Consider the following 7458-nt stretch of genomic DNA (forward strand, 5'->3'; position numbering starts at 1 on the left):
ACTTTAAAGTTTATTTAAGGCAAAATTCTTAAGTTCAAGTCTAAATATCATCCGGAGTGTTATCAGATAATATTAAGTTTCTAACTTTCTGTTTAAGCTTAGGTATTATTATAACACTTATTTGCGTAAACAAGTGGCTTAGCTTATACTAAGGCATCTTTTCTTATGTTCAAGTCTAAATGCTATCAGATGTGCTACCAGTTAAGTTAATAGCAATCTCCTAACTCTTTTATTTAAGCTTAAGTATTGTCATCACAACACTTATAGGCTTAAAGCAGTGGCTTAGCTCTGATACCACCTTTACTGTCACGACCCCCGACCCCATCTGGCCGGAATCGGTGCCGTGAGCAGTCCAGTGGTACCGGTGATTATTTTGAAAAACATTGCAGCGGAAATTTCATCAGGATCGTGAGTTAGGAAAAATATCAGAGTTTAGAAACACCGGATTTTATTTAATTAGATGGAATAAATCCCATGTTTTACAAAGGTAGCTTTTAATAAAAACAATATTTCTTAATCTGATTAATAAAATAAGCCACTTCTTGAAGTCTTTTAGTGCCGGATCCAATCCTTACTCCAATCTACTGTAATTACCTGAAACGCGTTTTAAAAAGGTTTTGTCAGTGGGAAATACTGAGTGAATCATTCATTTTACTGAAAATGACACATTTATTTTAATACATAGTGTTAAGATCTTTTACGCATGTTTCTGATATCAACCAACTACCCACAGTATTTGTCACTCGACCGGATCTGTGACAGTGGTCATATCACCATTGGATGCCCCAATGAATGACGTAAATCAATTAAAATTAGGTTCGCCCACCTAAAATGATTTAAACTGTAGTAATGTGCACAATACCCCACATACTGGCTGTAATTTGGTGATTACATCAACTTAATCACTGTAATTATAATTCTAAAAATAATTTGGAGTATTGTAAAACAGTTGATAAAAAGAGAGAATGACTCACATTATAAACATGCAGATTCATACGGCCAAAGTTTAGTCTACAGATAAGCCTTGATATATTGCAAATTTATACAGGCAGAGCTTAGCCTATTGATTTAGCCTTGTAACCTAGTGCATACGAACTAGGTAGGTAACTTAATACAACAATTACGATAACTCACGAGATCAAATTCTCACAACGAACGAAAAGTGCGATACTTAAACATCCATCGAATTAACGACGAACGACAAAGTACGATACTTAAACATCCATCGAATTATCGACGAACGACAAAGTATAACCCTAATGTGGGCGGCACTTAAACATTCTTTGGATATATTGATCTCGGAAAATAAATCGTAATAGCGATCGAGTGATTACCCTGTTTTGCGGCAGCAATTCGAGTGTAGTGTGTGTTTAATTGTAGTAAAGTGACCTTAACTCGACGTACAGACAACGATTTTACGTCGTTTCAACTCCCAGATTCAAGTCCCAAGGCCCTCTATTTATACTGAAAATTGGCATCTCCCGCGTGTCGTGACAGAATTCGGGGAACCTCCCGCGTATCGCCTGGGATGCCAATTTAGGGTAGGGTAGGTTTCGTGTCCAGTAGCTTGGGTGAGTTGACAGTTTTATTAAATTCAATTCAGACAACGAATAATAAGGATAATATCGATTAGGGTTTAATCCCCCCTGAGTTTTAGGGGCCCTGATCCTGATTCCAATTGTTCCGAAAATTTTAGGGTTAGTGCGAAATTACTTGGGTGTTTCAATTAGGGTTTCCTTATTGACTAATTATCACTCTAATTATTAATTTTAAGGAGAGTTGTTACATCGATAGTCAATGCACATACGGAAGCTACCATCCTTCTTCTTGACAAATAGAACTGGAGCTCCCCAATGCGAGAAACTTGGTCTGATAAATCCTTTGTCCAGAAGCTCCTGAAGTTGCGTTGAAAATTCTTGCATCTCGGAAGGCGCAAGTCGATAAGGTGCCTTGGCTACAGGCGCGACGCCTGGAACCAAGTCAATATGAAATTCGACTTGTCGTGGCGGCGGCAATCCTGGCAAGTCTTCGGGGAAGACTTCAGGATATTCCCTTACTACGGGGATATCTCCCAGCTTTGGCTCTTCGACTTCTTTATCCACAACGTGCGCCAAGAAGGCAACACGTCCTTTTTGCAAACATTTTCGGGCCTTCAAACAACTGATAACCCTTAGGGGCGTATCATGTTTCTCTCCATGCACTACAATCATCTCTCCATTCGCCATCGGGATGCGAATGACCTTCTCATGACATACGATCTCAGCTTGGTTGCTTGACAACCAATCCATTCCAATCACCACGTCAAAGCTTCCCAACTCAACCGGTAGAAGATCAAGCGTAAACTCATGCTCTCCAAGCTCTATTACACATCCCCTAATTACTTCGGTTGCTTCCACTAGCTTCCCATTAGCTAGTTCTATTGAATATGGGATATCTAACTTACTGGCAACTAACCCAAGTATGTCCTTAAATTCTAGGGACACGAAGCTATAATCGGCACCGGTGTCAAACAGTACAGATGCAAAGTGTTGGTTGATAGGGGACGTACCCGTCACTACGTTCGGATCCTGGCGAGCTTCCCTAGCTCCTATGTTGAAGACTCTTCCTTGGGCTTGATTGTTCTTTGGGCAATCTCACTTGAAATGCCCGACATCTCCGCAACTAAAGCACCCTTGCTTATTTCCAGTACCACCCTGATTGTTGTTTTGGTTGTGGTTTCCATTACCGACCTGGTTTCCAGAACCACCACGATTACGATTACCTCCTTGATTATTGTTTCCACCTTGGTTTCTGTTGCCATAACCGTTGCCACCACGGTTTCCATTTCCATTACCACCACCTCTCTGACCATTATTCCCACGACCGGCACCATACCAGCATGTCTCCTTGGCATGGCCAACTTTTCCGCACGTCTCACATTTTCCAACTCGGCATCGTCCAGCGTGATGAAATTGACACACATCACATTTGGGCAGGGTGCCCATATATCCTTTTCCTCTAACCTGAACACCAGTAGTAGCAGCACCAGTCTTAACCTCGGCTAGCAGATTCGTATCTCTCTTCTTGTTACCACTGTTGTTTCCTTGGGTACTCTTCTTGAAATTCGAGAACTTCCTCGTGTTCTCTCCTGACGACTCAACATGAGTCTCCTTCTTCTTTCCATCAGAGATCGAAAACTTGTTCAATCTGATTGTCTCTTCAGTCAAATCCACACTCCAATCAATGGCCTCAGTGATCGTTGGAGGCTTCGAAGTAGTCACCATGTTCATAATTTGGGGTGCCAATCCCCAAATGAAACGTTCGATTCGCTTGAATTCCGGTTCTACCATGTAGGGGACCACACGAGACAGGTCATGGAATCTTTGCATATACTCAGCAATCTTCGGACCATCCATCTTTAGATTCCAGAATTCAGTTTCCAGCTTCTGAATCTCAGCTCGCGAGCAGTACTTCTTGCGCATCAGTTCTTTCATCTCATCCCAAGTCATGGCATATGCAGCTTCCTCTCCCAGAGTCTGAACCTGAAGGTTCCACCATGATAGAGCTCCGTCTAGGAATAGTCCAGAAATGTAGGTGACCTGGTGCTCTTGCGCGCATTTGCTCATTCGCAACACAGAATTTGTTTTCTCAGCCCATCTAACGAAAGCTACAGCACCTCCAGTGCCGTCAAAATTCAGAGGCTTGCAGTCCAGGAACTAGTTGTAAGTACAGCATGTACTAGTGACATCATTCACAGAAAGCATTAGCAAACGCACATGAAATGTCCAAACGTATCGTAATGTGTCTTAAATGACTTGAACATTACCGTGAGGTGGGTTATTTCCTGAGGTACCTTCGCTGTGTTCAGAGCGCAAGGCCTCATGTTGTGCGATTGCTTGTGAAATCCGTTCTTGCAGTTCTGCCTCTGTTGTGGGCAAATGATTGTTCCTTCGAGGAGGCATCTTCTATAAAGAAGGTTGTATAGGTCAGGTCTTATGTACATAATAAGTAGTATGTATATAGTAGCGTTTGTCATAAGTAAGCAGGTAATCATCACAATCATGGCATAAACAAGAAATTTAACATCGTATTTAATGAGAACATTATGATTGAGCTTTCATTAATCATCGACCACAATTACAGTTACGAGTTTTACAAATGTATCGTATCAAAAGGGAACACAGGGTGACACTACCCTTGTCCAAAATGTCTACCAATCTATCATAAATCATACAGTCAAAAGGTGGTCTCCAAAAGGCTTCACTAGCTCAGCTCAATAGCGGTGCTCTTATCAAAATCAAGCTACCTACATAAAACCAAAAACCATCTATGCTGATGGCGGTGGAGGAGGAGGTGGAGGAACAAAAAGCAAGTTGCGCACATGCGCAAGCTCCTCCTCAAGCTGGTAAACATGACGCAACAGATAGCTGATCTGCTGCTCAACAGTAAGAAATCGGGTGTCAAACTCGGGAAACGGAGTAAGCGGTGCAGGAGGGTGCGAAAACGAGGATGGTGATGAATGAGGGGGAATGAAAGTAGGCTGACACGGACATGGCAAAGGTCGTAGTGTCATCTCAAGCTCTAGAATCCTGCGACTCATGATCTCATACTGAAGTTGCAATGATAGTAGTAACTCATCCCGTGTATAACCGGTGAAATGTGAGGGATGGTAGGGATCAGTAATCGGCATGGTGTAAGGTGGGAACCATCTAAGTGGCTCGTCAAGTGGTGAAGAAGTAAAATGAGCAGGAGGTGTATACTGAGGCATGTGAGGAAATGCTGCTGAAACATGTGTGAAGAAACACTGGATAAATGGCCGGGATCAAATTATCCAGGGGGTTAGGTTCTGCATAAAAAGGGTGGTTTTCTCTCGTTTGATTCAAAGGGACGGATCTTCTTCTCCGATGAATACTGCAAAACAGAATACCGTTAGTCTCGCCACGGGGAGAAGGGAGGTTCTCTCCGTGACCACACTCCGGCGTGAGAATAAGTATGTGTTTATGAAGAAGAAGGAGTATTATCGAAATGAATGTAACTTGAAGATCATACCTGAATTACTCTCTTATTTATAGCCGGGAGTTTGGGCGGGAAAACTTGTTATTGAAATGTTAACGGAAGATGCTAACTCCGTAAGCGGTTATTTTCTTCCTCGTTAATCTTCTTGATCTGACGTGAAAGCACACGGATCGCCATTTAGATCAACGGCTGAGGTGTTGCCACGTGGAAAGTGGGCAAGTGGAGGTTTCTCTCCAATTTCATGCCATCGTCGTGATTTCAGGGTGGCCTGGGACGATGACACGTGTCCCAGACGGTTATAACCGTCTGGTGGTGCACGATTGAGTCTTCTAGAAGATTATTGCCATAATCCAGTGTGACTCCTTATCGAGTGGTATCAGTTTAGTAAAAAATATCCAAGTCTGGGTATTATTTAAGCGGGAGTGTTTGCTGGGATTTTTATCCCTTTGTTATGGAGAATCGGCGCAAGGACTTATAAATTTCCTTTTGGCGCGCAGGTGTTGTCTGCTGTCTTTCTTCTAAACTCTCTTTGTAGGACCAGTGCGCGACCGCGCAAGGTCTAAAGAGGGTTAAAAGACGAGGTTGTGGTATGGTCCCAACTACTTTAAAGCAAGGTTTTTGGGACCTTACCCCTTCAAGTCCCCCCCAGTCTAGTGTTGCTCTTATGCAAATAAGTGGAGCACTGGACTATGAGAGAGAGGTGCTTTTTGCCGCTGGATTTTTGGCGCGAGAATGGAGAATCTTCTGGGAGAAGATACTGTTGCTTATTATTTTTGGTCTTTTGGGGAATTTGACCTTGGGTCTGCCAAAGGGTGTAGTAATGACTGTTGACGTGTGACAGCTGTCGCTGCCAGCTTGTACATTATTATTCGTGGTTCACACGTGCGCGTGATCTCACGTTTGTGCTCTTTTTCACTCGCCTCTGATGCTTGGATAACTGTGCCACCCTGAAAAAGGTGTTGTTGCAGTTACCTAGGCTATTTATGGCGGTGAGTATATAAGTGTTTTGGGTTTCCTATTTTCAGTAATCATTACTTTGTTGAAAACCCTTTTCCTTCTCATCTTCTTTATCCGTTTCTAGAAAGAATTTGCAATTTCTTCCTCTTATGTCAACCGGAGATCATCACGAAGACTCTACTGAAGAAATGTCTGCCGAACTTCCACCATTAAAGTGGTCTAGGGAAACTTTCGATGGTTTGATTCGGAATTTCAGGTTTCCGAAAAACCGGGGTGCCCGATACCGTGAAGAGGGTCAGACGGCGGCGGACGCTCCGGCCGGGTATGTGACCCTATTTTGGGATTTCTTTTATGCAGGCAACTTCCGTCTGCCTGTAACGAAATGTTTCCTCGAAATTCTTAAGTATTACAAGTTCCATATCTCTCAGATGCACCCAATTGGTATGATTAGGGTTCGGAATTTTGAATTTGTGTGTCGTACGATGCAAACTGAACCGACGATTCCTCGATTTCGAGTTTTTCATCAAATGCATTGCTCTCAAGGGTTCTATTCCTTTGTACAAAGAGCATCGGCGAAGAAGATTCTGCTTCAACCCCCAAAATCATTCCATGATTGGAAGCAAAAATTCTTTTTTATTAAAGCAGGAGTTATCCCGATGAGGATGGTTTTTAGGGGAAAGGAGGATGTTCCTACTGAGACCATCCAAACTCCTGTTGATGAAAATTGGTACCAAGATTTAAAGGATGTTCCGTCTATTGCTTTGCCATAGAAAGCCCTCGTTGGTGCCAGTATGAGTCTGAATTGGAGGATGAACCGGGAAGATAAGCCGGTGTATATGGAAGGTGATAAAGGTAAGATTTTGGGTCTTGCCCTGTTTCTTTATCTTGCCCTGTTTGTTCTTCCGCGGGACAATGACCTGTCTGCGCAACCTGCCGCTGGCGCTGGTACATTTTCATCATAGTATTTATTATTTGCTACTTTTGCGCGTTTGAATAAGTTTTATTTTGCGCTTTATTAGTAGGTGGGCTGTCTAACTTGGGCATTGGGAACGAGATTTGGCCGAGGGCCGGTTTGACGATGAGTCGAAGTTTCTTCCATTTGAAAAATGGAAACAACAGGGTGAATCAAAACGAGAAAAAACAGGTGAAACAGAGAAATCGGTGGGCGCCAATGAAGAAACACTTGATAAATGACCGGGATCAAATTATCCAAGGGGTTAGGTTCTGCATAAAAAGGGTGGTTTTCTCTCGTTTGACTCAAAGGAACAGATCTTCTTCTCCGATGAATACTGCAAAACAGAATACCGTTAGTCTCGCCACGGGGAGAAGGGAGGTTCTCTCCGTGACCACACTCCGACGTGAGAATAAGTATGTGTTTATGAAGAAGAAGGAGTATTATCGAAGTGAATGTAAGTAGAAGATCATACCTGAATTACTCTCTTATTTATAGCCGGGAGTTTGGGCGGGAAAACCTGTTATTGAAATGTTAACGGAAGATGCTAACTC

This window comes from Helianthus annuus, chromosome 13, assembly GCF_002127325.2.
Source record: "Helianthus annuus cultivar XRQ/B chromosome 13, HanXRQr2.0-SUNRISE, whole genome shotgun sequence".
Taxonomy (NCBI): domain Eukaryota; kingdom Viridiplantae; phylum Streptophyta; class Magnoliopsida; order Asterales; family Asteraceae; genus Helianthus; species Helianthus annuus.